At 39.8% G+C, this 23,322-nt stretch overlaps 1 protein-coding gene across 2 annotated transcripts in view; it reads left to right on the top strand.

The window, feature by feature from the left end:
• The window catches only part of Plekhg1 (pleckstrin homology and RhoGEF domain containing G1), a 211,690-nt gene that overhangs the window by 51,714 nt on the left and 136,654 nt on the right, over nucleotides 1-23,322 (top strand). For both annotated transcript variants that reach the window (XM_076858132.2, XM_076858133.2), the window contains exon 2: nucleotides 5,606-5,648. The gene's annotated coding sequence lies outside the window, so the exon portion shown is untranslated. The remainder of the gene's footprint in view (nucleotides 1-5,605; nucleotides 5,649-23,322) is intronic.

Raw genomic sequence — 23,322 nt, 5'->3', positions numbered from 1 at the left:
TCAAGTCTTGGCCATAATATGGAAGGGAAGAGTTCTTATATATTCTGGGTGGAGTATAAATTGGTATAATTACTCCTGAAAAAACTTGATGTTACCAGTGAAGTTCAATTGTGTATGATGGACGATCCCAAAGTTACTTCAGGTAAACACAATGTAAATCTCACACATATGAACATAGGGGGTATGTGTGACATTGATTATGATGGGGGAAAAAAACTGAAAACCATCTAAAGGTCCAAATAGTAGAGCATATTCAGCCATGTGTCATGTGGTGATGGGGATTCTGTCTGAGGCATAGGCAATTTTATCGTAAAGCAAACATCATATATTTATTTACCCAAAAAAGATGGCTGTGATGTTACTAGGCAATATAATTTCACGGGACCACCCCTATATATGTAGTTCATCTTGACCAAAATAGCATTACACGATGCATAACTGTAAAAACACTTCAAATTATCCAATAAAATACTATCCATCAATGCAAACATATGAACTACACAGTTAGCAAAGCAACATGGAAGAATTTCACAATATAGTATTGAATGGGAGAAAGCAAGTCACAGCGGTGTATTAGGAGCCTGTTTTATCAGTTCAGAAGCACACAAATTGGATCTGAATGAGGTTCCTCCGTGGTGGCTCATTCTCAGGCCCCATGTGTCAGTAGCAGTTCTACCCTTTGAATCCTCTCTTGTTCACATGTAAGAAGAGCAGGAAAAGATCTGTTTCCTGTCTAATAAAATAACCCAAATTAGGTCTCACTGGGCCTAATTGGTCTGGTTTGGACCATGTGCCTATCCATGAACCAATCATGGTAATTACAGGGGTGAAATATGATGAATGGTTTAGCCTAGTTAATGTGCTTCCAAGGTCTTGGGCTGGTAGTAGAGCAAGGGAGAGGAAAACACTGGTCTGTGTGCCAGAAGGAGCGTAGATGGATGTTGGCCTTCTAAGGCAGCAGAGGATATTGTCCTAATATTATTAGTAGAAGCCAATTTGTATTCTGCTCACCAGCATTACTTGCTTGTTATCCCTGAATGAAATGATGCAGCTCAAAGATGGGCAGGTAGAAGCAAGAAAGGAATTTTTATGTTGTAGAAAACCCAGAGTCACAGGTTACCTACCTGCATTCCCAAAGGAGAAGGGATGGGTGTCGAGTGGCCCCCAAGATGGCAGGTATGGATGGAAGGAATAATCTAATCCCTATGGAGATTCTTTGGGGATTTATTTGATCAAATTTTGTATCCCTCAAAAATACTCACTTAGTTTTTGTCTACTTGACCGTCTATATTATTGACTTAATACTTTCTAGAAACTTATGGAAGGAATGTTGATAGATCCTTTGGGAGGGGCATTATTACAGTACACACTGATCAAAGGCCTGTCTTATCATTTCTGATAAATTCATATGGATTTCCACCCTCAGTTCATTTCTTTTATGAAGTTCATGTGTTTTACTCAGGAAAATAAAGAAAAGTCTTGTGCTTATGAGCAAATCTTTGGGCTCTTACATATCAACTAATTGACACTTTACAGAAAATGTTTATGCTTTGGGTCATTGCACAGCCATTATTGCAAGTAGAGGTGTTATATTATTTCTTGTTAAAACCTTGCCCAACTGAGTTCATTAAAAACTAGTTCTATAAAAACTAGTTCTATAGAGTCACATAATATTTTGCCCTACACATAAAAAATAAAGTTGGTCTCTTCTGTGGGTTATCTGGTTAACATTTATTCTGGGATAACTAGACTTGGTCTTGTAGTTATTGTCAAAACTTTTAGTCTCTCTCCTCACTCTGTTGTCTAAAATTAAAGGAGAGCTTATTTTAGACACTGTAGCTAAAAGGACATGGTGCTATATTGGACTTATGTCTCCTTTTTACAAAACCAATCCTGACATTTTACTTATTATTATACTCCAACTCACATTAGTTGCACTTCACTTATATAACTTACTTTAAACATTACCTCACTTGTACACCAGACTATAAGCTCAGCCTTGTTCTTTAGCCAAAAACAATAAAATGTGACTTGTTTCACTGTGATTAAGAAAAGTGCAATCAGCATTTTCTTTGCACAAATAGAACATTGATGGCTATTTTATAACATTTTCCTAACCTTCAGAAATGGAATGAAGTTTTATTTTGTTTTTACATCAAATTCTATTTGTGATGCCTGAGTGCACCACATTACTGAATTTTGCACTTAAAGCCAGATAATCAAATATTCTTAATGTGCTTTTTTTCCTAAAAATCCTTTTTTGATTTACAAAACAACCCTGAGGTTCTCGACTGTTCACCTATAAATAAGCATTGCTGATTATAGAGTCTGTCTTGCTATTCTTATATTCCTATAATGACTCCAAATACCAGTTCATTGTTTTACCTCATATTGAATTTCCTGACTATATAGTGCTTTCCCTCTCTTTTGAAAGTACATTTTTACTCTTCATCATTTCTCATTAGGAAGTAATAGTCTTAACCTAAATATTTTCTTTAGTGTCTTCTACATAGTTTCTAGCTGTGAGTGTATTTTTCTGAATATGATCAGATTAGTGAGTAGGTATTGCTGCTCCTTGACAAGAAAGCATTGCTTTTTACCTGCTGTGCTTCAAATCAACCTATAGAACTTTACCATTTCCAATAAATTTAGAAATATTTTTAATAATTATTTTAAGTATTTGTTATAGGTTTCCAGTGGTAATTTGCTCTATTCTTTGCCTTTTGCTGCATTACAGTGAGCATCTATCTTTTTAGGCTTTATTTTTCTATGCTTTAGAGCATTTTAAAAATTTCATTGATATATAAAAATTATACATATTTATAGAGTACAGTGTGATATTCAATTTGTGTGCACAATGCGTAATGATCAGACCAGGGTATTAGCATTTCCATCACTGCAGATGTTGATCATTTCTTTGTGTTGGGGACATTCAAAATCCTCTCTACTAGCTATTTTGAAATGTGCAGTTAATTGGTTTCAGCCATAGTTACCCCACTCTGCTGCAGAACATTAAAATGATTCCTCCTATTGAACTTCACCCTGTACCCATTAGCTCTCCTTCCCCATCCTGCTTCCCTGCCTCTGGGAACCACTATCCCACTGTCTACTTCCTGAGACCAACTCTTTAGCTTCCACATATTACTGAGAACATGAGCTGTTTCTTTTTGTGTTTGTTTCTGTATCTCTTATTTTATTTCTGACTTTTTATTAAAAATGATGCAATGGTGCCTGCCTGTAATCCCAATGGCTCTGGAGGCTGAGGCAGGAGGATCACAAGTTAAAGCCAGCCTCAGCAATTTAGTGAGGCCCTAAGCAACTCAGCAAGACCCTATCTCTAAAATATTTTTAAAAGGACTGGGGATGTGGCTTAGTGGTTAAGCCCCTCTGTGTTCAATCCCTGGTACCAAAAATAACAACAACAAAAAAGATTAAAAGATGGATGTTGATTTTAGATCTTTTTAAAATCATGGTATATCATTCTTTTCTTTTTATATGCCATTTTAACATCCCTGAAGATATAAGAGGGCTGGGGACTCAGTGGCAGTGTGCTTGCCTAGCATTTTGAAAAGTACATTTTTACTCTTCATCATTTCTCATGAGGAAGTAATAGGCCTAACCTAAATATTTTCTTAAGTGTCTCCTACATAGATTCTTCACTGTGTGTGACGTCTCAGGTCCAATCCCCAGCACCCAAAAAAAAAAAAAAAAAAGACATGAGCATGTGTAAGTCTCCTATGATGTATTGATAGGACATAATAGTTCTACTTACATATTTATAGAATACTATAGAATAAACCCTCTTTATAATGATATGTCATATACTAGAAATTGGGTTTTCCATATACCTATTTAGGATTCTTACATCTTATCTAAATCAAACAGGATCTTACTTATCTTTGTACTTTATCAGTTTGGTTATCAGGCTTCTGTTAACTTCATCAAACAAACTAGATAGCCTCATTTTTTTCTGTATCCTAACTGCTTTATATATTTCAGGAATTATCTAATTCTTGAAGTAAATCATATGTATGTTTTTTAGCTTTCATATTTTTAGTTCAGTTTTGATAATTAAATGTCAACTTAGAAACTTTCCACTGAGAAGTTTAAATTTATTTGCAAGAATATCTTTATACAGCACTCTTAGTTTTTCATTCTGTTTTATTTCTTTTTTAAAATTTTTATTAGTTGTTGATGAACTTTTGTTTATTTGTATGTGGTACTGAGAATAGAACCCAGTGCCTCACACATGCTAGGCGAACACCTTACCATTAAGCCACAACCCCAGCCCTGTTTCATTTCTGTGATATATTCCTTGGATAATTCCAGTTTCATATTAGATTTTAAGACTAGATTTTCCAGAAACCTGTTTGAGATATTTCAATTGCAGTGAACCAACTTTTGTTGTTTAAATATCTAAATGTGCTTACCTGTTTTTCTGTGTATTTCTGCCTTTCTAATATATTTATTGTTGTTTTCTAACCTAACAGAATTTAAATATTTAGTTTATTTCTTTGTTCTCTCTTAAAATTAAAAAAAAAAATCAATTACTGATATCACAAACAGCTTTGTTTTTAGTCCCCATATGCAAATAAAATCAGTTCATTTTTACTGTCCGTCCTCCTTGATTCATTCATGGTTAATAACATAAGCTAGGATTTCAGACTTCAGTGGGGCTAGATATTATAGTAAGATATTATTAGATATTTATTTGATATGTTTTCAAAAATGTTGAAAGTCCTACTCCCTTGACTGCTTTTATAATAATAACTGCTTTCAGTGCTATTCTGTAGCTACTTTTTTACTCTGAAGTTTTTATTTTGATTCATCCTTCAGTCAACTCGAATATTTTGGAGACACTTCATGAAGAGACACAACTGATAAATTTCTGGGCACATTTGTTTGTTCTTTTTAAACTCTGCTGTCATCGGAGTATCTGTGGTTTCTTCCTTTGGAACATAGTGAACAGAAAAACTGTGCCCCCCCCCCCCAGTCCTACCAGATGTGTGTGTCACCCCATGGACTCCACCCTCCAATCACCTTGCAAAAAGATGTAACCCAGGAGGAGTTATGGCACAGAGTCATGGAGAAGAGCTGTGGGGAGAGGGCTGTGGCCTTAGAAAGCTGTTCCCACACTGTGGAGGACTTGTGTTGGGGAGGAAGGAGGGAGGCCGAGGATGAGGCTGATAGAAATCATCCCTCCTCTTCCAGCCTCACAGCCTGGGGTTCATCTCTTCACTAGGGAGGCTTCTGCCTGATTTATGGGATGTGGTTGAGCCCTTTGTTTTCAGAGGTGTTCAAAGTTCAAGCCTTTTGAATCTTCTAGGAATTTAAAGGGAAAATCAAAGATGGTTGGATGCCAGGCATTTTCGAATACCACAAGCATAAGTCTTTTTGGTTTTCGCTTAATTTCTTATGATTCTTGCTAAAATTCTATTATAGAATACGTGTGTTTTTTTTCCTGGGATAATTCTGCACTTTTACAGCTAATCTTTATTTTTCCACTCAAAATTAGCCCTAATGTCTTATCCATATCCTGTTAAAATAATTCTGAAAAGCAACACTTAAATTAAAAATCATTTATTTTTTTGTGTTTCTACTACAGGTGAAGAGTATTGTGAAGAGCTCAGAGTGAAGACATTGAAAAGGTGAGGTTCAAATACAAAAGTGAGTCATTTGCACTTTTTTCGCTGCTTGACAATGAAACATGTTAAAAAGGTAATATGTTATAATATAGGTTTATTTGGTATTATAGAAGTATACCCTTTAGGTCAACATTTCCTGTTTGCAGGTTTTTGTTGTTGTTTTCCAAATAGGAAAAAACAAATTCTGAATAGTTTTCAGCCATTTTGCAAGACAGAATAACAAACATTGTTGCCGAAGGGTGGAAAGAGAAAGAAAATACATGCTTGGAAATCACAGGCACAAGTTTCAGCATGGCTGGGGAGAGTCCCCCTAGGGTAGCTCTGGTGGCCAGCCAAAAGGTAATAAGTTAGTGTTTCTTGTGGATGACATTTAAATGCTTTTCTTTGTCCAGAAAAGTCCTGTCTGTCCTTTTTAACTTCTTTTTCTTCATGATTTAAAATCTCATTCTGGTTTTGTGGTGTGGGGCTCAAAAACCCACAAAGAATGATAAAAGGAAAGGAAGGAAGGGGATCTATCTTTTTTTGTTTGGTCATGGCAATTATTTTACTCCATTTCTTTCCTAAGTGTGCTAAAGTGTCATACTCAGACCACATTATAAGCTATTTGTCCAGACCCCAAATGGCAAAGTAACATCGCTCGATCAATCGCGTATCAAATGCTGCGGTAGGAATACAGGAGGAGGCTCAGTCTGGTGAGCATAGTGTTATTACTTGTTACTGGAAAAAAAAGCAGCTTATGTTTCAGTTTCTTTTTTCAGTACTGGGGGGTTGAACCCAGGAGCCCTTTACCGTTGAGCAACATCCCCAGTCCTTCTTATTTTTTTGTTTTGAGAAAGGGTCTCACTAAGTTGCCCATACTGTCCTCCAGCTTGCCGTCTTCCTACCTCAGCCTCACAAGTCAATGGGATTGCAGGGATGTGCCACCTTGCCCAGCCTTTTTATTCTTAAAAAAATAAAAACAAAAAGGAAAAGGAAAAGAAATAACTGCAACAGTAGGTTTGAGTCTTTTGCCTTAACTAATAAAATGATTGTGTTCCATTGAAGTCATAACCATTGGATACGCTGAATTAATCTTGAAGCGCTCAAAGTTATTATAAAGACAGATGGGATTTTAATGGGGTTATGATTGCTCGGCTTATGTCAGAGTTCATCAGTGTTTTGTTAACTGGTAAAACAATGGTTTTCCTCCTGCAGTTCTTAATTACAGGCAGGAAAGTACCATAAGTTCTCTGGCTCAATTTATGTCTAGAATGCTGAGTACCTTAAAAAGCAAGAGTTTGTGATCAAGAGCTGACTTATCCACGAGACACCATTCTCTGGGCTCATGATACTTGTAGCTGCCTGTGAAGATGTTAAAATTTTAATTACTTTTAAAAGTGAAAGAAAATGAATATAATAATGGAAATATAATATTGAACCTAGCCTAGTCTGGGTCACATGTCTTCATATCACTGCAGTTGTAAAATGTAATTTTTAGTAGGTTTTTTTTTTTAAATGGAGGAAGGAGGTCACAAAGGTCAAAGCCCACAGAAGTTGTGATGTGACTTCCCCCCAGCCCACCCCCGTGCCACACTCAGGCACACACACTTGTGTGAGCCAGTCATCTTCATGCCTTGGTTTGATTTAAGAAAAGTAGGCTTTTTTTAAAAAATGATCATTTTTCTGCAGGGGCTCCCCTAGAAACGTGGTTATATTTACAAGGAAAAAAAGGAAATAATACATTATTAGATTAGAGAGCTGTGATTATTTATTTGGTTTTCCTAAAATCAGTTTTCCCTCTAGACACCCATGGGTATTCCGTTTGCTTTACAATATGTCACAGAACGTAAGGGAAAGAGCAGCACAACTGGACTCGGATTCTTTGGTTCCATCTGGCCAAGTGTTGCCCAGAGGGCCTGTGTTCCACAGGGGCAGCAACCACTCCTGGCTACTGAGAGAGCACAGAACTGGAGTTCTTCCGAAGTTGCTGATCTATTTTACTGAGTGTAAACATTTTCCATGACTGTGACTCATCTGGTTTTGTTTGTCTTCAAAGTCATGATCTAGTTTTACAGAAAATATTTTCGTTAAGTCTTCAATGTCAATGACTCTATAAATTGTCCAGAGAATATCTTCTGAAAGTCACTTTTTTATTTAAAGCAAGCACGTTGTCTATCTGAATAACTGCTTTTTTTTCAAATATAAACTCCCCAAGGCCCAGGACCTTTGTCTAGTTTGTTTGGTGCTATAGACTTTAGGGAAAGACAGATTTATAGAAGTTCATGAGTTTGCTGGAGGAATGAACTAATTTTCTCTTTTAGAAAAAGTCAGGTATTTCTCTGAATGCCCCAGTATTGTCTTCAGTGTGTAAGCAGACTGCTGAGTGCTTTGTTCTCAGGTGGCAAGTGTCTTGACATGTACGCAAAAGGTAATATTGTACCCAGAAGAACAAGTAACCTCCCTGCCAGTCACTCACAAGCTATGGGTCAGAGCTGTCCTCTCTAGGGTAGCCAGCCAGCTTATGCTGTATCACAAAGCCAGTGTTGCCACTTAATCAAGCCAAGCTAGGAAAGCAAGAAAATTCTAGAGAGAAGTGTGCCTCATTCTAGCAATTGAGAGTGTAATACTAAGGAAGTCAACAGAAGGAATCAACTGACCTTAATTAGTACCACCAGATCAGACGTCCTAAGTTACAGAAACTTCTGAAAAATCAGGGAGTGTAGGACTATTTTACACTATCTGTTCACCTGAGGGGAATTGGAAATGTATTAATTTTCTGTTGGTACAATGTGTGTATGTGTGTGTGTGTGTGTGTGTCTGTGTGTGTGTGTGTGTGTTCAGCTTCAAGACTATATACATTTTTTAGTACCATACACAAAAAAGACAACAGATATAGTTTCTTTCTGAAAAATATCCTCCCTGTTTTTTATTCTGTCTTCCACTTGGGGTTCTCCCTACCCTGGTTCTTTAATGAAAGAAGGTCAGGCAGAGCTGCTGGTGAGAGCACATGGTAATGGCTGAATAGAGATGCCAGTTAAGTGCCAAGGTACCTACGGGCACTGAGGTGCCCAGTGTGTCTGGTCACTACTCTTTTTGCTGGCAATTGGTGAGCCCCTTATACTCCTGAGTAGAGTAACGAGATGGAGGGTGCTTTTTAGTAAAGATGCCAAAGATTGGGTGCTTTCTACCCTAGGTTTTACCGTTTCTCAGCACGTTATGCTTCATGATCCACGGTGCCTGTGGCTGTGCCATTAGGTCAGGCTCTCCTCCCAGGGCTGAGCATCACTCTCTTCTGTCCGTGTCTGAGGCACTTGTACTGTCCTTTGTAGCGGGAGGACCACTTACTGAGACCTCCCCACATCAGTAAATGTCCTAGTGGCTCCTTAGAAGTATATTGTCTTGCAGCTACAGGCTTTAGGGGATGGGAATAGAGGGGCTTTTTACCCCTGGAACTTTATAAGCAATGTGGTAAGACATGCTTGGGAAGGAGTTGACACTATACATCTCTTTATGGGTCTTACAGGTGACCTTGTTGCTGGGTGCTGGGGAGGCAGGAAGCATCTTACTACGGGGTGATAGATTTGTCGGAAGGCAGCTAATAGAGGACTCATCAGTGGCTACAGCATTGATGACTCACATTGTGGATAAGTAACATGTCTTATTGAGCTAGACATTGCTAATTATACAACCATCAGCGGAATTCTTGGCAGAGTGCCACAGGACAGGGACTTAAGTGCAGTGTGTAACCTTTACAAAGTCACGGAAATACTTTTCTTTGGTGGCTTCCATTCCAGAATCCCCTGAGTATCTCTTGATGTGGTGGTGTCATGAAAATGATTTTTTAAAAAATATATAAAGACTAAAACATGTTACTCAAAAGTGTTAACTCAATATAGTACTCACAACAATACAGCCACAACAATACATCATTGAGGAAAATGAGCAGATGTGAATCCATCTAAGCATCGGGCATCTCTTTTCTAAAACAAATCTTCAGAAATGTGCATACCTTATGCTGAGTTAGAGACTAGAGACACTTTTTAGTGGCAGGGGGCAAGATCTCCTTTTTATAGACCCTTCAGTTATAGTAAAGGGTGGGGGGATCTCTAAATATCCATGAGTGAAAAAGGATATAAATTCAAAAAGAAATTTAGCACTTTGGGTTTTGGACTTTCCTGGAAAAATTACCATTTTTTTTTTTTTTGCCCCTTCTCCCTTTTGGAATGGGAATGTCTATGCTTTGGAAAGGGGAATGTCTATTCTATATCTGTCCCACCATTGAATTTTGGAAGTAGCTATTATACATATAAAGAGAAAATACCTGCTTTCTCATGAAGGGACATCCTTTGGAATGAGGGACTAGCTTCTGGTCCTGTCCTTGCCATTGAAAATTAGGAATTTTGGTTTTAGATCCTGTTGAAGATAAAGAGGGGGATAGAGGCTTTGAGGTCAAATAATTCTGGAATTTAGGCAAAGGTGATCCCTGTTTCTGCAGTCTGTACCATGCTGCCCTGAACAGCAAGTGTTTAACAGGAAGGTGTGATAAGCCAATGTTTTCAAACTTTGTTAAGCTCAGAATACTTCCATCTGCACCTCTCCACACCCCATGCTGCCATCTAGCTTTTTAACCTGTTCCTATGATGTTCCTTGAAAGCTATTTTGCTAAATGCAGATTTAAGATTTAAGGTCAAGCATGAGAAAGAGAAGTGATACAGACACAGAAAAGGGCTATAGAAAGAAATGTAGATGAATCGAAGCAATGATTGTGACTTGTCCCTGTTGGAGGAACCAGGACTTTGGAGGACAAAGCTCTGCTCAGTAGCTCCATGTACTCTCTGGATCACCAGCACCAGAGCCGATCTCTGTGCTTGCTGGTTGGGAAGTCTGTCCCCTTGTGCTCACCCCTCGGGCTGACCCCGGTGCTCCAGGTGTGAAACACGTGGGTCATCTTGAAGCATTCAGCTAAGTCGCTGGCTTCAGGATCGGGGAAGGATGACATTCCCTCATCTCAAATTCTAACCTGGAGAGTTTTCCTTAAACGACTTCCAGTGTAATAATGGTTGCTAGATCCTGATGCATTCCTTATGTTTCACATATGTCCAGGAAGTGTAAAAGTTGTTTAGTGCAAGCTGTTGTTGATAGCATGTTACAAGTGACCTGTTTGGGGATGGCTGGCCATAGATCCCTTCTCTGAATGAAGCACTGAGCTAAGTGTTGTAGGGGTACAAAGGTAAGAAGGCAAAGCTTCTGCCCTTGGTGAGCTTATTACCAGAATCTGGAAACACACACAGCCTTCTGTGGAGCAAGCGTGTGATAAAAGAAAATAGAATGAGTTGGAAATTTAGAGCAAATTAGAAATTAATAGCAAAGGCATCAGAGTAGTGATTATAAGAAACAGACAATTGGCACTTGAATAAGGAGAAGGAATTTGAACTGAGTTTAAAAGGATAGATAAGGTCTAGATAACATTCTTACCCCTGCTGCTGCTTTACAGTTCCAACTGAAGGCTGCTGGGGTGGGCACTGCCACCGCAGGCACAAGGACATGCTTATGAAGAATTCAGAATAGTGATGATCGGAAACAGACAATTGAGACTTGAATTCTTATTCACTTGTTAATGTGCTGTGTCTTTGGAAATAATACTTATTTTCTTTTGGTTGGGTACAAAGTTTTTGATTAAATCAAAATTGTTCAGTGGTTATTCCAGCCCTCAACAGCCTTATTAATTTCTTCTCTCCTTGGCCTGTCTATTAGAGAGAGCTGTTCCAGAGTTCTCATTGCATTAGTGATTGTCAATTTTTCAAGATTAGTTCTGTCAGTTTTCCCTTAATTCATTTCAAAACTATGTTTTGGATAAAGATGAACAAAATTATTTATTTGTTACAGCCAGATGTCATGTCATTATATTTTAGAAACCAGATACCCGTCACAGCCCTGTGCAGCATGGGATCATGGGGGATGACTGAAGGCTTCGTGTTTTTAACATCTGCAGCTGATGGGAGACTCATATAGACCTACCAGGGGCTTAGTGACCGTTCTCCTAGGCATGGGAAGGCCTCACCAAAACACCAAAGGAACCTCATCTGTTCCACGGTGCCAGATCTGCTCTCAGCAGCTGTAGATAAAGAACCCAGGGCTTGGAAACAGACCATTAATATCTGAAAAGCTTGTAGAAGCCCTGGACCAGATTCCCCAAGCTTAGGAAGTGAAACCCAGTGGCCCACAGTGGCTTTGGATGATCAAGGCCTTCATTCACATCCTCTGAACTGAAGGCAGTATCACTTCCTCCTCTGCCTTGTCCTCTTTCTTCTAACTCATTCCAAAGCTCAGCCGTCACCACTCAGTCGCGCCTCCCAGGGTGCTCATGCTTTTAGAAATCTCTTGCTTTCTGGCTCACACCATCCTGCCTCTTCTGTGCCACCAGTGGTGATAACGACTTCTTAGAGCCAAGCAGGGCGTGAACACAACCACTGTGCTGTAAAGTCAAAAGCCACGGCCTTGCAATTCATCTTGAGTCCTGCATTCCTTCGAGTAGGCTTCTTTAATATTCTTTTGTCATAAAAGTCTTGAGTCTTGTTTCTTATAATGTTGAAACGTCATACATATTCCTTGAATTTTTGAAGCACAGTCATTCCAAGAGAAATGGAGTTTGGCCATTTCCAAGTTCTCCTAGACTTAAAGTCACAAAACTAGGTGTTGTGGTTTTTTGCAGTGCTGTGGATGGAACCCAGCGCCTCGTGCATACTATGCAAGCCCTATTCCACCAAGTAACACCCCCAGCAAGTCATTTTTGGAGGAATTTGAGGTATAAATACCCAAGTTCAACTCTGAAGTCCACCATCCTCTTTGCCTCTGTGAAAGGTGCTCGCAGCCCAGCCAGGCAGGGGTGCTATGTGCATCTGGGTTAGGACTGGATTCTCTTTCTCTTTGCTTCTTTGAACTTATAAACCTCCTGGTTGTTCTCACCAACATCCTGGTCCATCCCAGTCCATCCCAACTGCAGCATTAATTATGTAAGGTGTCCAAAATTCCAAGGTGTTCTGAAATCCCCAAGGACACATTACTTGCTCTAACCTGTTTTTTAAATCTTGTAACAAAATCTTCCTGTAAACTGTTCTAAAAACCATTGAGTTGGGGGCTCAGCATGAGAAGAACACAGGGGATTCTGGGGTCAGCTGGACCTGGGTATGGATCACTGCTTGCCTCCCTACAGGGAGGCCTCTGGCAGGGTTCATTGCTACCCCCACGCCCCAAAGCCTGCCTGATGACAAGTCACTGCATTTGGCCATGGGTCTTCATAAGCATGTTCACGGAGCCTGCAGTGGCAGTGCCCACTCCTAGCAGCTTTCAGATGGAACTGTAAAGCAGCAGCAGGGGTAAGAATGTTTTCTAGACCTTATCTATCCTTTTAAACTCAGTTCAAATTCCTTCTCCTTTTTAATTTACTCCTACCTGATTTTATCTGCCCCTTCCTCTAAGTTACTATATCAGTTAGCCTCTGAACAGTTCCTTTAGCAATTTTAATTATACTTTGCCCCTTGATACTACTTTGGGATCTTGGAAATCCTTCCTGAAATGCCTATTTGGTTGCTTCTCCAGAGTGCTGTTCATTCCTGCCCTAATGCACTCAAGTGATTCAGAGGCCCGACAAAGGCTTCTGTGTAGCAGGCAGCTCAGTGTCCCATGCTTGGTTGTTCCAGGCACATAAAGTATATTTAAAAATAACATATTTTCCCAAGGTGATTATGACTCACAGACTTTAATGCCCTTATGTGAATTTCAGAGGTGAATATGTATAAAGCTCAAATTGTCAACTTTTGCAATAAATATGAAAGATATTCTTATCTACATCATTCTACATTTAAGGGACTCTGTAAAATAAATAAAAATCAAGTGTGTCATATAAAAGATTTTTAATTTCACAGGAATTTGTAAGAAATCAATAAGCCTAGTTGGTTTTCAGTGTAAGAGGGTTCTCAGATAGATATCTGCAGAGAGCATGATTAGCCCAAACTTCTTTGTTTATAATTCTAAATGTGAAGAATATTGCAGAGTACAATTTGAAACTCCAAGAAGCTTTACTATCTGCTATTTCTGGAAAACTGGCCAATCTTAACACATGGCTATGTATGAACATTCTGTTTTCTTTATGTGATTCTGAATTAGGAAACATTTTTTTTTCATAACTATTATTTTCTAAATTTAAATTTTTATTGGAAGGATTTTCTTTTTTATTTGTTCTAATTAGTTATGCATGATAATAGATGTATTTTGACACATCAGACATAAATGGATTACAACTTCTCACTCTTCTAGTTGCACATGATGTAGAGTCTCACCAGTTGTATAATCATATATGTACATAGGGTAATATCGGATTCATTCTAATATCCTTCCTCTTCCTTCTCCTGCCACCCAACCCCATGGTCTCACACATTTTGGGCAAACACCTTACCACTGAGCTCCATCCCCAACCCAAGGACATGTATATCTTGATACTGAAGTGTAGATATATATGCATATTAGCTATAAAACTATAGTAACATAGAAATGAATAACCCTATATAAAAAAGATTCAGGAGAGTTTCATCCATGTATCATAGAATCACATTAGTCGTATACACTTTAAAGTTTCATACAGATTCATCTGTTATTTCCAGTTTTAACGTTGAACCTCTAAGACCCGTGCATTCTGGTTTGTTTTGTGGCAAGAACTTGGGTGGCATGATTTGAAATAATAGGATAGAGCCTTGAATCCTGAGAAGATGATAAGGTGACAGTACAAATGCCTTCTTCATATATCCTGCTGCAGTTTGGACCTCAGTGTCCTCCAGAGGTCCCCGTGGTGAAGGCTGCTCCCCACACAGGCTCCACTGGGGAACTTGAGGAGGTAGAGCCTCCCTCGTGGGAGACTTCAGGTCGTGGGCTGTGCCCTTGAGCAGGACAGTGGCACTCCAGCCCTTCTTTTTTTTTTTTTTTTTTTTTTTTTTTGGTACTGGCGATTGAACCCAGGGGCGCTTACCCACTGAGCCACATCCCCATCCCTTCTTATTTTTTTGAGACAGAGTCTCACTAAGTTACTTAGGTTTCTTGCTAAGTTGCTGAGGCTGGCTTTGAACTTGCGATCCTCCTGCCTCCATCTGGAATTATATGTATGTGCCGCTGTGCATGGCCCTTTGTCTTCTTCCCTTTGGCTTCCTGGCCCTGAGGTGAGCAGGTTGGCGGCTCCGTGCACTCCTGCCACCACGTGCCACCTCACCACAGGCCTACAAGTCACAGGACCAACTGACGACAGACTGGAACCTCCACGACCAGGAGCCAGAATGAACCTTTCCTCTTTGTGAGACTTGTTGTGGCACTGGACAGCTAACACATGTGCCAGTGTAAGAACTTGTAAGTTGTGTATAGTGGTAGGTTGAAGGAGAGGAAAAAAAAATACCAGGATGAGGAAACCTTTGCCTTTCCCTCCTCCAATCAACTCCTGGTCTTTCCAGTTGTGGTCACCTTTGGGGATTTTAGGTACATTCCCCTGTGGAAACAGTGAGAAGTCTATGCTTAGATCCCACACATAAGGACCACTGAGCATTAAAAAGCATTTATTAGCAGGACTGAGGGACACACAGACCCATTGGAACCTAGAGCACATTTTTCTGTAGATAAATAAGCATATACTAAGAATCTCTTGTAACATCCTTCATTTAAAAATGGGTCCTGCCTGTGTTCACTGGGTTGAGTATGAAATGATGATTGAAATGATGGATTGAAATGGTGAAATGATGGATTCTCCTGGGGAACTTAGGGCTTTGTTCTCTTTGGAACTTGATAAGCTATCCTACCACTTGGTACACCTAGAAACTACTCTCAACTGTACATTTTTTAGACTAAAAATAAAATTTTCTGAAGTAAGCCAATTTCCAAATACTAAAGGCCAAATATTTTCTCTGACTAGTGGATGCTGATCCATGATGAGGGAGGTAGGGAATGGAAGAATGGAGGAACTTTGGATAGGGCAAAGAGGGAGGTGTCGTGGGGGTAGGAAAGATGGTGGAATGACTTGGATATTATTACCCTAGGTACATGTATGATTGCACAAACAGTGCAATCATTGTGTACAATCAGAAGATGGAAAATGTTGCACTCCATTTATGTACGGTGAATTGAAATGCATTCTTTCTGTCATGTACACCTCACTAGAACAAATAAAAAAAGACAAAAAAAATAAAACTTTTCAAGTATTATTATTACTATTATTATTATTTTGATGAACAGAGCTTTCCTATCTAAGAAACTTTAAGCACTTGTAAAAATGGCTATGATGCTCATGGGATCCCTTCAGAGTACAAAGAACAGATGGTGAGAGGCCCGCTGACGTGACCTGCGGACTGCTGTGAAATATTGAACACATGAATTTATTTTTTCCTCCTCCAAGGTCATGCTTCTTGAAAGAAGGCCAAGGAAACTTTTTCTTCTGATTATTTCTGACAGACAACTTCTCAGGAGTTCATTCAAACCTACCTTTTAAAAATCAACCAAGGCTATGGGAGCAGGGATTTTAAACATCAAATGTTTATATTTACAGACAGAGAATTAACCTCTACACACACACACACACACACACACACACACACACACACACACGGTATTATCCTTAAGGCAAGTTATTTAGTTTTGCTCATTCTTGTATAGAGTTGGCCATCGAGATCCCATGTTCATGGATTCAAGCAACCACAGGTCAGAAATATATTTTTAAAAACCTTGCAAGTAAACTAAGTACAAACAATTTTTCCTTGTTGTTATTCCCTAACAATACAGTATAACAGCTATTTATATAGCATTTATATTTTATTTTATTTTCTACTCAGCTACTTTTAATTGCTTTTATGTTTTAAAATACATGACAGCAGAATACATCACAATTCTTATTACACATATAGAACCAATTTTTAGCATTTATATTTTAATAGATCTTTTAAGTAACTTAGAGATTATTTAAATATACAGGAAGATTGCAAATACCCATTTTATATAAGATTTGAGCATTCTCAGATTTGAAAATCCTTGGGGGTCCTCCAGCCCGTCCCTCATGAAGACCATGAACCTTTGTAGTTCATGAATTCAGTGACTCCAGAGTGTCACCAAGGACTCAGTATCTCCCTAAATTTCTGTTCTGCCATCCTTGAAGTTGGCTGTGTCTTGGGAAAGCTTCTCTAAAAGGTCACAAGGTGGCTGCTGAACACAAATGGGGTGACAGATCCCCTTGTCCCTGTTCAGAGAGAGACACCCTCTCCAGCCTTTCAGGAAAGTCCCTTCTCGAGGTTCCTGGGGCCTCTCAGTTCTGGAGGCTGAAGCAGTACGAAGAATGCCATGTGCTGATTGGCCTGGGTCATTCACAGCCCACCTGCAGAGCTGGGGACAAGGACAGCTCAACCTCTACCATGTGACTGTGTGCAGAAGGGGTAAGGAGGTGGATACCTCAACAAAACAAGCCGTTGGGAAGGGAGAAGGGGAGCATCAATGCTGGGTAACTGACAGTACTCATTATAGTGAGGCCATTGTCCTTAATTTTTAAATAAAATACAGTTCTGAATATACCCTGTCAATCCCTGGATCTCATCCCTACCTGCCGTCGCAGACTCTCCATCCTTCCACAAAGTTTCTCAAGTTACTTCCCAGCACCTTGGTGGAGGCCATATCTCATATTGTGAGGAGCTGTGGTGTCGTCCTCATCTTCCAATTTAAGTTGCTGGAAGATGCCCTCAATCCAGCTGACCCTGTACCCAGAATCACCCATGTAGCAGAGCCTGGCCTGGACCAGTGGTATGTGGTTCTTTGGAATATGTGCCAGAGTCATACTATATTCTGTACAGAATAGGGGGAGATGCTTCTCTCATAAGGAGTTTTAAGTGAAACCCGTTTTTAAAATGCTTTCTGCTCTCCATTCCTCTGTGTTTAAGATTCAGACACAGGCTATGGGGAGAGGGACAGAGGACAGTAGACCGAATCTTTCAAGGATGGGTCCAAGCTTCTGGCTAGGAACCACGTGGAACTAGATTGTAACCAGGAAGTGGTATTTGGCTTCCAAGTTAAATAGACCAATGTTGGCAACTGGGGAACCTCTTCCTCCTTGTAGCGCCCTGCATAAGGGAAGATGTGTCCCATACTCGAGACCTTGAGTCTGCGCTCGGATTGATTTGGATCACTATCTGATTGCTGGCTGCAGGTTACCTAAATGTGTTACAGTCCTGTGTGACACTGTCAGTGAGGACAAAATTCCTTGCTGTCCTATTTCCCCAGCAATATATATATCATCAGAAGAGAAATCTTTGGGGGAAAAAATAGAACTTTTCTTCTAGTCTGTCAAGGCTTTGACGTTTTGATTTAGCAATCCAGATGGAGGCTGGGCAGAGGGCTTTCTTCCGGCTGGATGTCTTTTCTCAGTTCTTTGAATGCACCAGCACAGGCCGCTGGGGAAACTCTATTATTGCTCTTAGCTATAAAATAGGTGCTAAAACTCCCAGCAGCTTCTGGCATTTGTTCCTTTATTCCTCAAGGCTTGGCAAACTAGGGAGGTTGACTGAGGTTGACTGAGGTAGCATGGCAGCCCTGCTCTGCACCCCAGAGAGTAGGAAGAAAGCACAGTTATGGCTAAAGGGCTGCGCAGAGTATAAACGTGGCTTCAGTAGACCAGTCTGCCCACATGAGCCTTTTCTTCCATATCCCATGCAGAGAAAAAAAGAGGCAAGTTATATAAATATAATTCAGCTTCCTGAACAAAATGTATTAAAAGGGTCAGTCCATTTTCTGTAGTTCTGTGGAATTGTGGTTGTCTACAGTCAGCTAATAGATTTGGGCTGGAATGGTGCCCAATGGAGAAAGTTTAGGAATCAGGGCAAACTAAGTTTTCCTCTTGTCAAGCCGAGGCCATGACAAGATAACGCTGGCTCCCAGCTTCCAGGGCTGGAGTCTAGCTCTGGTGGGCTATTATCTCCTGCTGTCCCCCATCCTGTACCCCCTGCTTCCACCACGTTGGTCCTTTCACCACTAACTTGCATCTGTTTGTATCTTACGCTGTCTCCTCTGCTAGGGGCAGTGGCTTACCTTCCAGAAAAACAATGAGCCTAGTGTCTGTGCTCATCTCGGCCACACCTAGGTGTTTCCATTAGACACGGAAAAGACCTGGTCCTCAATATCTCACATTACCAATGAGAAAATGGGTCGAGAAATGTACAGAGAGAATTACCAATGCCATCAAATGTGCAGAGCAAGTTTATGTCAGAAACTGAACTGGAATTGATCAAGCTCTCTCTTCACCTACCCTAAGACAGTTGTCACCATGAATCTGCAACTAGAAGGTACTTTATTTTCTCCACAAGGGGCCTAGACACACAAACACACACGCGCACGCATACACACATACATACACACACACACACACACACACACACACACCACCACCACCACCACCACCACACCATATTTAATGATGAGAAATCAGGGTGGATTATTTAAAATTGATTTCCTAAATTAGTTTGTTTTGAGCTTGGGATGCCAAGCATTTAAATCATGCCCATGAAAATTGGGCCTGTTTAAACAAAGTAGGGCTGGTTACCTAACTAACTACTTTGGTTACCTATCTACTGAGATATACAGGTTTTAGCATCCCCCAAATGTTTGATCAACAGTGCTTAATTTTAAATCTTGTATTTCTGGAAAAAAACAACTCACAAACCAAGTAACTCCTTGTGGACATCAGCTCAAGGTTTGAAAATTCCTTAGCTTGTCTTATGGACCTCAATATCAGGAACTACTAGTTGCAAATTTATTAAGTAATTTTGTATCAAAAAGTCAATTATGAAGTGCCTATAGTTTTTCAGTTATAACACTATATTCTCTGAGTTCTGTTATAGCCCAAACAGTATTAACTATTTTTTCTATTGTGTGATTTGATATTTTTCTTCCAGAAGTTGATTTTATTTGATGTATCTAAGTTTCTCAATAAAGTTTCTCAACAAAGAAAAAAATTCTATAAGAAAACTCATATTTCTGCAGACATGATTTTGTTAAAAGAATTTTGACATGTGTATATGACATTGTTGATATTTAGTCTCTGACTAAGGTCAACACTAAGAAGACTGTTTCTAGTATCTGTTCATGTCTTGCGTTTTCAATAAATGGGTGATAGTCAGAGACAGTCCTATACTGTCTTAATGTAATGGAGTTTGAGGCAGAATGGACTTCTGTTTGTTACACACAATTTAACATTATAAAATATCTTTAAAAATAGTAACCTGAAGCATAAAATTCAATGATGGCCTCCCATGGTATATTAATCTTGTTTATAGCAGTTCACTTTTTTTTCCATTTGAAACAGACATATTTAAGCAATATGTTTTATTAATTCAAACAGAGTTAATAAATCCTGCATTGAATTTGTATTAAAATTACCTAGAAAAATATAACCTGGTTTTCACTTCATGGCATCTATGCTGCTGTGGCCCAGAATCAATGGTCTTTTAGAACTGCAGAGACTAGAAATCCCCCTATGTTAATATTAAAACTGTTGTCATATTGTAGAGTGCCTGTTGTTCCTGTAAAACCTCTCTAGTCAGCAGGCAGGTGTAGGAGTGTTAGAGGCCCCTCGTCTATTTGTGGGACTATTTGTGAACAGAAGTATTGGAAGACTGACTGTCTATGAGTGCTTGCCTACAGACTGGTCTTCCAGGATGTGAAGACTGGTCCTACAAGTCTTGTGTCTGCTGTTTAAGCTGGTTGCTGTTGGATGTGAGCACTTCCTGTGAATGAAGGAAGGCTCTATGTGTGACTGTTTCCTGGTGCCCACACATGGACTGAAGGAGAACATGTTGTTTGTGTCTGCCAAGAAAAGACAAAAAGCACTGGCTGCCCTACCTGTAACTTCTGGAAAACCAAACCAAACCAAACACCTACAACAACTAGAATATCCTGTAAACAAGTACACAGTGATGTGGTTCCTCCTGGTTCCCTCAAATACTTTGGAGTACCCTGTAGCCCAATTTCTAAAAATAAAAATAATGATTTAGTTGGAGAGCTGTTAGTTCCCTTTGTCAACTTCTGGATCTTGTGTGCATGTATGTGCATGCATGAGATACTATATATTTTGAGTTCATCTACAATAAACTTCAATGGTTCATTTGAGAAGTTGTGCCCATATTAAGCGTAGTTTCTATGGAAATCTAAGGCCATTCTAGAGCACTGAACTGCTCTTTCATCTGCTGGGATGTAGTGGTTTCCATGGAGCCCTGTTGGCGGGTGACCAGGCAAGAGTTCAGCATTCCATTCAGCTGGGTTCCGTGTCCTGAGCCAGGCCTGACCTGACGCCTAGCACAAAGGACTTTAAAATCAGAATGCTTTATATGCCTTTACTGAAAAAAAGTTGATTACTTGAGGGGGAAAAGTGCCTTCACAGTTAAAAAAAAAAAAAAAAAAAATTGTGTTTCATTGATTTTAATGTTGATTTGTGTCTAGAAAAAAATATTTTAATCTTCTGGTGGTACAAATCTCCCCCAGTCCTCCTCCTTTGTACTAAGTAATACGAAACAGAGTTTGTCTTATTTGACCTTCAATGTAAATAAAATGGGAGCCAAATTATTGAGACCAATGTATTTCCTACATCTGGCAATCATCTTTTCTGAAAGCAATTGTTAATCTGAATTTATTTTTAAACGTTTTAATGTGAGCCTGTTCTCGGGGATTCTGGTGTTTCCCCGACTTAGTTCTGGAGACAGCCTAACACAGATGGCTACTGCAAACCCTGACATCCTTATTTGGAGACCCCCATTGGCACAACTGCTCTGTGTCTTCAGGGAGGATGATGGACCTTCCTGACTTAGCTTGCCCTTACACAGGGGGGAGGCACATGGTTGTAGATGGCTGGGCTGTTTTTATTCTATGGAATGAGTAGGAAAAAAGGAGAATGATGACATTTGCCTGGATAGATAAAATTATGAGGTGCTCTGCAGGGTTAGATTTTTATAAAAACTAAATTAACTTTTAATACCTTTATTTGATGTTAAAATGACTTGAACTATTTATTTAGTTTGGAATCATTCTGTGAAGCAACATGAAGAGTGATTCATAGACTTTAATCAGGATCTTACCAAGATGTTCTTCATGTTGACATGGCTCTAACCCAGATTTTGATCCTAAAATGTATTTCTAATTTCCTTTTGAAACCATTCCTGGGATAACTGAGGGATTTTTGAATTTAAGGACAACAATGGCTTTATTAATTTTTACCTCTGTTCCTCAATGAGATAGTTATTTATTTTCTTCTGTAAGCCCCCATGGATTTTGAGAGAAGAAAAATATTGATTTTCACATGTATTTATTTTCAAAGTAAATAAACAGTGAGGAATCAATCTTCAAAAATCAGTAATATTGGACATTAGGCTCTTAATTTTAAAACAATTTGACTTAAGTAGGTTTTCTTCTCATAGTTTCTCACTTGTCTTTCATTGACTTTTTAAGGAATTGATCCATTTAATCATATATACGTGATTATTTTTTTGTACTGAGGATTGACCCCAGGACAGCCGTACCACAGAGCTACATTCCCAGTCCTTTTTATTTTTTGGAACAGAGTCTTGTTAAATTGCAGAGGCTGGCCTTGAACCTACCATCCTCCTGCCTCTCCCTACCAGGTCTCTGGGATTTCAGGTGTGCCCTGTTGCACATGACTCAATCATATTTTTTTAAGACATGAAAGAAATGTTGGGTTGGTAATAAAGAATAAACCTACACTCAGAGCAGAGAGCTGGGAGAACAGTCTAGAAGAACAGCACTGAAGCACCTAATGGGGCCAACACCTGAGTTACGTCAAGTGTGAGGTCCTGCACGCTTCACCTGATACGTGTTCAAATCTGTGAATGGCCCCCTGGAACTGTGCCGATACAGGAGCCCTAAAACCTGGGTTGGGGGGAGATAAGAATTGCTTTTGCATTCTTATATCATTCAGCAAAACTTTGGGGTTTCCTGTTTATCTTAGAGATAGTAGGGAAACACAAACATGCAAAGCTGATGGACCTATTCATTGTTGGCCCCTGAAGAGGAGTCCATTTGGCCAAGGGAAGTGCATGATTCTTGTGTTGCTGCTGCTTCCACCATCCCAAAGGGTGCTCCTTTAAGGAGGAAAGGGCAGAGCCACGATGGGTAAGAAGAAACCAAAGTCCATGGCTGTTGAGGAGTTGGTCCTGCAGGAGTGAGCACCTCCCGCGTTCAGTCTGTCATGCAGCCAGCCCTGAAGGGCTCCAAATGCAGGCCCAGCAGTGAGTGCTGAGCATGAGCATGCTGGCTCTAGCAGAAGTGTCACCTACAGAGAGCGTAGTCTGGAGGAACTGAAAGGTAACAGTTTTAAAACCCACAATAAATGTAGAACTCTAAATCGTGGTGAGTGCGGTGAATGAAGAGAAACAGTGTCCCTTAAAGTGGATTTGCATTGGCTGGAAGAGATTAGGTAAGGCCCATGGAACAGGAGAGAAAGAACAAGTGTGTCCATGAAAACCCAAGAGTCTAGAGGCTCGTGAGCTGTGGCCGTGGGATTGGAGAGAGAGATGAGGACCAGCACAAGGTGCAAGACCTCGCAGGCTGGGTGAGGAGTTTGGCTTTTATTCTGAGCCATGAGAACATATGTAGGGGATGTAGCAAGAGAGGAATGAAATCC

This window comes from Callospermophilus lateralis, chromosome 6, assembly GCF_048772815.1.
Source record: "Callospermophilus lateralis isolate mCalLat2 chromosome 6, mCalLat2.hap1, whole genome shotgun sequence".
NCBI classification, from domain to species: domain Eukaryota; kingdom Metazoa; phylum Chordata; class Mammalia; order Rodentia; family Sciuridae; genus Callospermophilus; species Callospermophilus lateralis.
The sequence above is the reverse complement of the archived record's forward strand: the minus strand, read 5'-3'. Positions and strand labels throughout refer to the sequence as shown.